Raw genomic sequence first — 8462 nt, 5'->3', positions numbered from 1 at the left:
GTGGAGGCGTTCTTTCCTAGGAACAAGGGCTCTGTTGAAAGCGTCATGGTTATATGGGAGGCGTTCAAGGTTACGATCCGGGGAGTAACTATTTCTAAAAGTTGTGGCATCCTCAAGCTCATCGTTCGGACCCTCAAGGGCTTGGAAGCTGACTTGCGAGACTTAGAACGCAGGATGCAGGTTGACTCGGATCCCGATCTTCTGGTCCAGTTCCGTACTAAACTCTCCGAATATGAAGAGGAGGCTGCTCGGGAGGCTAGACATAGGGGAAAGTACTGCACGGCGAGGCGATACTGTGAGGGGGAGCGGCCCGGTAAGGTCCTCGCTGCCCTTACTAGGCATCCGAGGCATGGGTCAGACGTGCTGGAGCTGGTGTCGCCGGATTGCACTCGCTGTCGGGACACTGCGGAGATTCAGCGTACTTTTGTTGACCACTACGCACACCTGTACACGACACAGCAGACTGGTGAGACACGGTTTGGCGGATTTCTTGATGAGCTGGCGCTCTGCTGGCTATCGGATGGTCATCGAGCGTTCTTAGGTAGACCCCTGGAGGTGGAGGAAGTCAGAAATGCCATCATGTCGTTGAATAATGGAAAGGCCGCCGGGCTGGATGGCCTTCCTGCTGAATTTTATAAGTGTTATGTGGACACCATGGCCCCTGTTCTCCGCGAGGTGTTTGAGGAGTCCCTGGAGGAGGGGCGTCTGCCGTGCTCTATGCGGGAGGTCGCCATTATGTCACTGCTCAAGCCGGGGAAGGATCCGGTGGATGTGGGCTCCTATAGGCCCCTTTCATTGCTCAATTGCGATGTCAAAATTCTTGCGAAGGTCTTGGCAGTGAGACTTGCCGAGCTCATGCCCGTTATTGTACTACCTGATCAGTCGGGGTTTGTGCCCGGCCGTGCTACCTCCCACAATCTTCGCACCTTGTTTTCGCTTGTGTCGACCATTGCTCCTGATGTCCCGGTTGCCGCTATCTTTCTGGATGCCACTAAGGCGTTTGACTCAGTTGAGTGGGGCTAGCTTATTGATGTTCTTTGTCGGATGGGCTTCCCCCGGATCTTCATCTCATGGGTCAAGCTCTTATATACTGATCCGATGGCGAAGGTGGTGGTGAATGGGGTGCTGTCCCCCTCGTTCCCTCTCACAAGGGGGACCCGACAGGGATGCCCCCTCTCGCCCCTCTTGTTTGCCATTGCCATTGAGCCGCTGGCCTGCAGGATTCGTCAGCTTCACCAGCAGAGCGCTTTTAATTGTCTTCAGCGGCAGGTCGGTATTTCTTTATACGCTGACGATGTTACACTTTATGTTAAAGACCCTGAGAACAACCTTAATTCGCTCCTGCGAGAGTTGGTCGCTTTTGGGGGTGTCTCCGGTGTCCATATTAACTGGCGGAAGTCCCAACTTTTCCCCCTCACTGCTGCTGTGTCTAGGTTTCCCCTTGATTACCCTCTGGAATGGTGTGATTCGGAGCTGCGATACCTTGGCATTGTCGTGTCCTTGGATAGAGAAGAGACGGTTCGGCTTAATTATGGAGTGGCTATTGGTAAACTTGCAGATGATGTCACTAGATGGATGTCCTTGCCTCTCTCCATGGCCGGCAGGGCGTCACTTATCAAGATGGTAGTTCTGCCTCGCTTTCTGTACCTTTTTCAAAACCTTCCGTACCATCCTGGTGCTTATTTTTTTCGCAGACTTCGTTCTGAGCTCATACGGTTGTTCTGGGGGGGCAAGCAGCCGCGGGTGGCTTGGACTACCCTTACATTACCCTACTCTGATGGCGGTTTCGATGTCCCTGACTTTGAGCTTTATTATCTTAGCGCTCAGATGCATTACGCTTACCACTGGATGCGCCCCACGCCATTTATGCCCCAACTTGCTGCTGAACATTGGGTTGCCCACCCACTCCCGCTTGAGGGGATGGTACTGGGCAAGGTGTCGGATGTGGAAACGCCTCGCACGACGGTGACGTGCACGGTGGATGCTTGGAAACGGGTGGCTCAAGTGCTGGGCGTCTCCTTTCTTTATTCGCCGGCCCTGCCTCTGTTTTATCACCCTGATTTGTCTCTGCTGCTAGAAACGGGGTTCCAACAAATGTGTAGGCGGCTCGGTATCCTTTCGTGGGGTGACTTGTTTCATGACGGTACCTTCCGTACGCAGGCTCATTTCTTCAGAGTGGCTGCCTGCTCCCCTTTAGAGCTGTTCTACTTTGTCCGCTTGCGGCAGGGCATGCGTGCCTTGTTACCAGATTTCCCTTCGGAGCCGGAGGTTACCCTCCCCCTCCACGTGCTGTTGGTATCAGATGGGCGACACCTGGTGTCGAAATTATACGGTGCTATTTGCAGACAGCGTTCGGTCCCGGCCAATCGGGTGCGCGAGCAGGGGGTCGCTGAATTGGGAGCCCCTATTACCGACGAGCAATGGAAGGACTGCTGTGGACTCACAGCCAATGTTTCTTCCAGTTGTCGGCTTAAAATTATCCATTACAAATTTGTTCAGAGGTACTATTATACCCCGGCGAGGAAACTTCGGTTTCATTTAGCGGAGGATGACAGATGCGCTAGGTGTCGTGCAGAAGGCGCTGACTTTCTGCACTTGGCTTGGAATTGTGCGAGGGTGCTGGAATATTGGACTCAGGTCCATGAAGCCCTGCAGATTATGGCGGAGGATGGGGTGGCATTGGACCCCTTGGTGATGTTGCTGGGTTATTCTAAGGACGTGCCTGCCTCTCACCGTAGATTTGTTGACGTGGCCTTGCTGTTGGCTAAACAAAGGGTTGCTTGTTGCTGGGGTCGTGGCAGGGTACCGCGCTTCCAGGATTGGTTGACTGACCTCATATACTGTCAGGACCAATATAATGTCTACTCTGAACTGATGCCTGTCAGGTGCAGACCGAAGGACTTTTGGAGTCCGCTCCAGGTGTATCTCCTAACTAGAGCTGTGCAGGATTCTGATTCTGAACATGAGGACCGCGTTGGGGTTGGCTGATGGTAGCATGGTGGGCTGGGTCTTCGTTTTACACCTGTGGATCCTCGAGTGTCGGGGGAGAGGCTCGGCTGCTTCCTCTTACTGCGAGATTTTGGGAGCTGTGCCTCCTCCTATGGCAAGTGGATGGGTGGGGATTGAGGTCATAACCATGTCAGGATTTTCTGTTATTTGTTTTATTTTTTTTGTCCTCCTGGCCCTTCTATCTGACTCTCCTTTGTTCTATTCTCCGAGCGCTAATGGTGGATGACCATTATGTATTGTATTACTAGCTTGTCTGTGCAAACTGGATCATTGCTTTCTTATATTCATAGTGCATTTCGATGTGGTTATATGTATTGACTGATAAGTTCCCCTGTACTTGTCTCATCATATATTTTCGAATCTGACATACCACTGTGATGGCCATATGCGACTGTATGTATTGTGTATGCACTTACTTTGTCCTTGATTGTCTCCAAATAAAGGTTTTAAAAAAAAAAAAACAAGTCAGCTTGTGACATTGAATGAAAGATCAATTAGATTAGGTTGATCATCAAAGTCGAAATTCTATGTCCTAAGCCAGGCATGGTGTCACTCATAAATGGAGGTTCCCATGGCCCCCAGGGTACCAAGTCCACTGTGTACAGTCCAGATTTAATGATGTGCTAGGAGGGATTTCTGACATCTGCAGGAATTTCCTGAAAGTGGCCCTTCCTATCAGGGGAAACATGTGGCAGAATCATATGGGCGATATCTCACAAGACGTGGTTGTAGCAAGCTAGCAAGAAGTTTGCATTTGGGGATTTTAAGGCAATACACCTCCTGCTGACAATATTTTCTTAACCGAAGCCTCCATACACTTTGACTCCCTATCAGAAGAAACCGTAGGGAAAGCACCTCCAGACTGCATCCTCAAGTAGAAAGCTTTTACAAACGGGGTCACAGGGGAAGAATGGGCGTACAAGGCAACCAGATCCCAAAGGGCCGAATGATAGCAAATAACACCTATGTGATTTACTGCTGGTGAGGAGGACGTTTTTCTCCATGCTGCTAGAACTGGCTCCAACAGAGCCTTGTTGAAAGGGATAAGATGTTTTGATGAATCTGAAAAAGGGAAGAGGACTTTGGTGAGGACATTCGGTTTAGCCTCAGTTGTCGTTAGCTGAAGGTCTAACACTTGAGCAGCCTTTGACATTACCTTATGGAGAGAGACAACCTATGGTGTTGGTGGACCAGTGGGGGGGAAGTCCATGGCTTGCTCATGGAGGTGTGCCCTATGAACCTCCGCACGGAGTGTCTGGACCTCTCAACGTGAGTGACCCTGGGGCTCAAAGTTTAGTTGCAACGCCACTAGCTCTGTATTTGGAGCCGGAGTAAGAAGGCGACAGCGATGGATGAGTGGGTGGTGGAGGCAGGAGCGGCGCCGTCCATGTCATCGGTTGTGGAGTTGTGAAGCATGGTGCTGCGTCGCAACAATACGGCATCAGCTCAAAAGGAATGGTGCTGAACGATTGGAAGAGCATCCGGAGTGGAAAAGGTTGGGGCTCCACTAGGCCCAAGGGTGTACTAGACAGTGTTGACACTTTTGCAAAGATCGCATTCATAGAACTGAGAAACACTGCTGGGTCCGCTCCCGGCACTCAAAACCCTCGAAGATCCAGGGTCGGTGCAAGTGGCTGGGGACATGATGGCACTGGACAACTATCTGGAGCAGTGCTGCATGGAGCATCCTCCGTAGGGAAAATGAGTGGCTCCAAAAACGAGGGTCCTGTTGGAGATGGAAAATGGCATACTGATATACCTCTAGCCACCTTTTTCTCCTTTTTTCCAGTGCTTTCCCTTCTTCTTGCCGGGCGACGATGGAGAATGAGTACAATGGAAGCATTTACGGTGCCGCCGGTCAGCTTTTGAACAGTTTGGCCTCACTCCTTAATGGCCTTGGGGTTCATCCTGAGGCACTAGGAGGTAGACTGTGTCACTGTCAGACACAAACAGATGGCATGGGGGTCTGTGATGGGCATCTATCCTTCATAATCCCTACAGGGTTTGCACCCAGACTTCTTTGGAGGAGACATTATTGGTAATGCTTACTGAAATATGTTTGGGGAGGAAAAAAATTCCTCAGAAGTGCAGCTCTGGATCTGCAACGAAGGCTCGGAAAAAGGGAACAGACGCCAGTGGGTGCTTTATGGCCTCTGTGACTTCACTTGATTCTAATTTCTGGCTCCTCCTTGCTTTGAAGTTCCCAGATCCAGTCTGACCACTGGGGTATGTTTTACAGGTGAGGTATCTGCAGGTAGAAGTATCCATAAGCCCGAAACAGCTAGCTACAAGAATAACACTATTGGATATCTGCTTACATGGCAGCACACACAATAGCACAGCTTAGCGCTCAGGTGAAGTGATGTGATAAAGTAAACAAGTAGCTTCTTGAGAATAAAGAAGAGCAAGGGAAAGAGAGGCCTTGAAGAGAGGGACAGACATGTACAGTGTTTGATTGGCATGTTTTTAAAAACAAAATTCAACATTAACTTTGATAGATGAATCGGTTTTCAAATGTTAAAAGCACTCGACTATCAAAACTGTGTCGGAAAATAAGGAATGAACGAATGCAAAAATTTTACTGCAAACTAAATATATTCTACTGAGCAATCAGGCAAAACATTTTACAAAGGCATGATTAAGTTTTAAAGCCATCTTGAGGAATTTGTGTTTCCCTGCAGCCTCTTGCTTCTAAAGGGATGCATGATGACAGGACTAGGACTTTTCTTTTGAAAAATATTGTAATCCAACAACCATTAAGGATCAGACAATTAAAAGATGTCTCAGTGGAGAGTTTCGAAAGAACTCTCAGTAATCAGATATAAAGTGGCACGCCCATCTACTGTGTCCTTTAATAAGTTATTAGCTGTTTATTTTACCCAGACTGGCCGGGTAATTCACCATGTTAGTCAAGAAACATCCTATACTTTTAGTTTCATAATGATTGTTCACGGGAAACTATATCTTCTTCTATACTCACCAACATCTGAAATATCCCACAGAGCCAGACACCAGAAACATACATTAGAACATCATTTACTAAGGGTAAGGTACATTGTTCTAATAGATATTTCTTTCCATGAATTCTGTATCTTCTCAAAGATGATCTAACCATCTAACCCGAACAGTGGTGGGTGAATCCACAAAAATGAAAATGTAAAAGCAAGACGCAAAAATTGCTATAGCACAGTTAATCCAAAACTGGCCTCACTTCACACACCAATTCCCAGCAAAAAAAATTAAAGAAGAAATAATCAGAAGTCTAAGTAGTTGATAGCAAGACAAGAGATGGGTGACAACTTCAATCATGGAATTTGTTGCAACCAGAATACTAAAAGAGTGTCATCATTTCCTCCCAACAAAAAGTGGAGCTATTGCGGGAGGTCTAGGCTCGCCATTACTTCTCACAGCAAAGTCATATGCAGATAACTGTCCATCATGAAACTGCTTGGAAACTGTATTTTCCCCTCAAATGAAACTTATGAAAAACTATTTCATCAAAGAGTGTCTGTGGTCCGTTCAGCATAAAAACTGAGGTTTTTATCATGGGCCAAATAGAGGAAACTCATTCTGCTTCAAAGGCAAGGAGCAGGAAGCATAACTGCAGCACATCATTTTGAGCTAAAGGATACTCTGAAAACACTTCCAGAAGAAATGTAGGACTCGCACACAATACCAACCTACATGCATGCCTTGAAGGATTTTTTAACCAACGAAAAAAATCTTAACAAGTGGGACAGCAATCTGATTTAGTTCAACGAGCAAGAAATCCAGTTCAAACTTCAGGCATAGGTAGAATTATCATTAGCAGGACTGCTAGTCATCAGGGCATCATGCATGTTTAATGAGAGAGACCACTGCTTTGGCATAAGCATCCATACTAGCAGTGCCAGTGTGATTATGTCATCATGAACTCCCAGGACTTCTGCTGGGTCAACGTTTACGGCCTAAATGGAAGTCAAAAAGAGTGCTACATTTAGTAGCTCGCCGAGTGCTATTAGGATTATGTCTCGTCAGTGGAACTTTGAATTTCTCAGAACCAGAGGAAAAAGGTGACCTGAAGAGATCTCATAATTGAGGCTGAAGTCCTCATTCAACACAAACACATCAATCAGAAACCAATTAAGCTTAAAAATAGTGAAGCAAAATAACTGGAGGTAATTTTTACTGAAGAAACAAAAGGAAGAAGCCCGGCATACCCAAACACAAGGCAGGACTCTCCAAGTCCATTTGCTTCAACTCCAATCATCATAAGGCACAATCAGCTTGCTCAAAGACCTTCTGCCTGAACATTGTTGCAACAACAAGGACCATGACTATTTGCCTAATTCCACAGTCAAGGTCTTGTAGCCAAGCTGGAAGGAACCTAAACCTTCTCTCCTGGTCACACGGTACATGGTCGAGGGCTAGTCAGCCAGGTCTTGGACCGCATGGTCCTGCACAAAGGCAAGGACAGACCTAAAATGTCAAGCATTTCTCAGAGACATGTAGGAAACAAACTCCATCTATGACCATAAGCCGCCAAATTCACAGCCACACCAGATGGGCTACCCAACTGAGAAGGACAGCATCTGTTATTACTATCACCTGAAAGCAAGGGAAACAAGAAGGTCGGTAATCACATGTACCACTAAGTCAATGGACAATTCTTGGGATACCATAATCAGATCCTGCAACTCCTTACATGTTTGATTCCCATGACACTGCAAGTCGTACATACTCAGGAATGCCTGGGGCAAAGAAAATTGCATGATAGAAAAACAATTAAAAAAAACACAAAAATAAAGGGTTGCATGTTTACTGTATCAGTTTGTTCTGCAAGAAGCAGAGTAACAGATGACCAACAAGCTGTCAATGGAAGAAAAGACCACCCAGAGTCATGGCCATGGTTACCCCCAACTGATCGGAGCCTCTTTCAGGATATTAATAAATATTGGTGGGGGCTGAAGAGGAATGCCTTCGGGCAAAGTGCATACTCCACAAAGAAGGGTGGCGACCAAAGGAGGGGAGCTCAATTAATAACCAGACACTGGAAGACAAAGATTTAAAAGAGTTATCACCAACACATTAAGCGCATACACAAGGCTGGAAAGTGAGGTGGTTAAAACGGGAATTTTGTCAGTCCAGGGAAAACAGTAAAATATAAATCCTCAAGAATTAGGTAACAGGAGCCAGAATGACCTTTCTGAACCGGGCCTCGAAAGTTGTATGCTTACAGCCTACAAATCCAATCTTGAGTGCCTACACCCTCCTTTGATCTTTTCGCAACCCAAAAATTATTTGAAAACAGCAGTGACTACCATCTACAACCAGCTCTATTGCTTGTTTCTGGTGCAATCCTTGTAATCTTGAAGGTAACTATAGAGGCATCAATGGTGGCATTAGGATGGGCATCTGAAATGTCTATATATTGGATTGCTTTCCAATTCTTTAATGAACTTTTGTCTTTTCAA

This window comes from Lissotriton vulgaris, unplaced genomic scaffold, assembly GCF_964263255.1.
Source record: "Lissotriton vulgaris unplaced genomic scaffold, aLisVul1.2 SCAFFOLD_700, whole genome shotgun sequence".
Lineage (NCBI taxonomy): Eukaryota > Metazoa > Chordata > Amphibia > Caudata > Salamandridae > Lissotriton > Lissotriton vulgaris.
Note: the sequence above shows the minus strand (reverse complement) of the source record.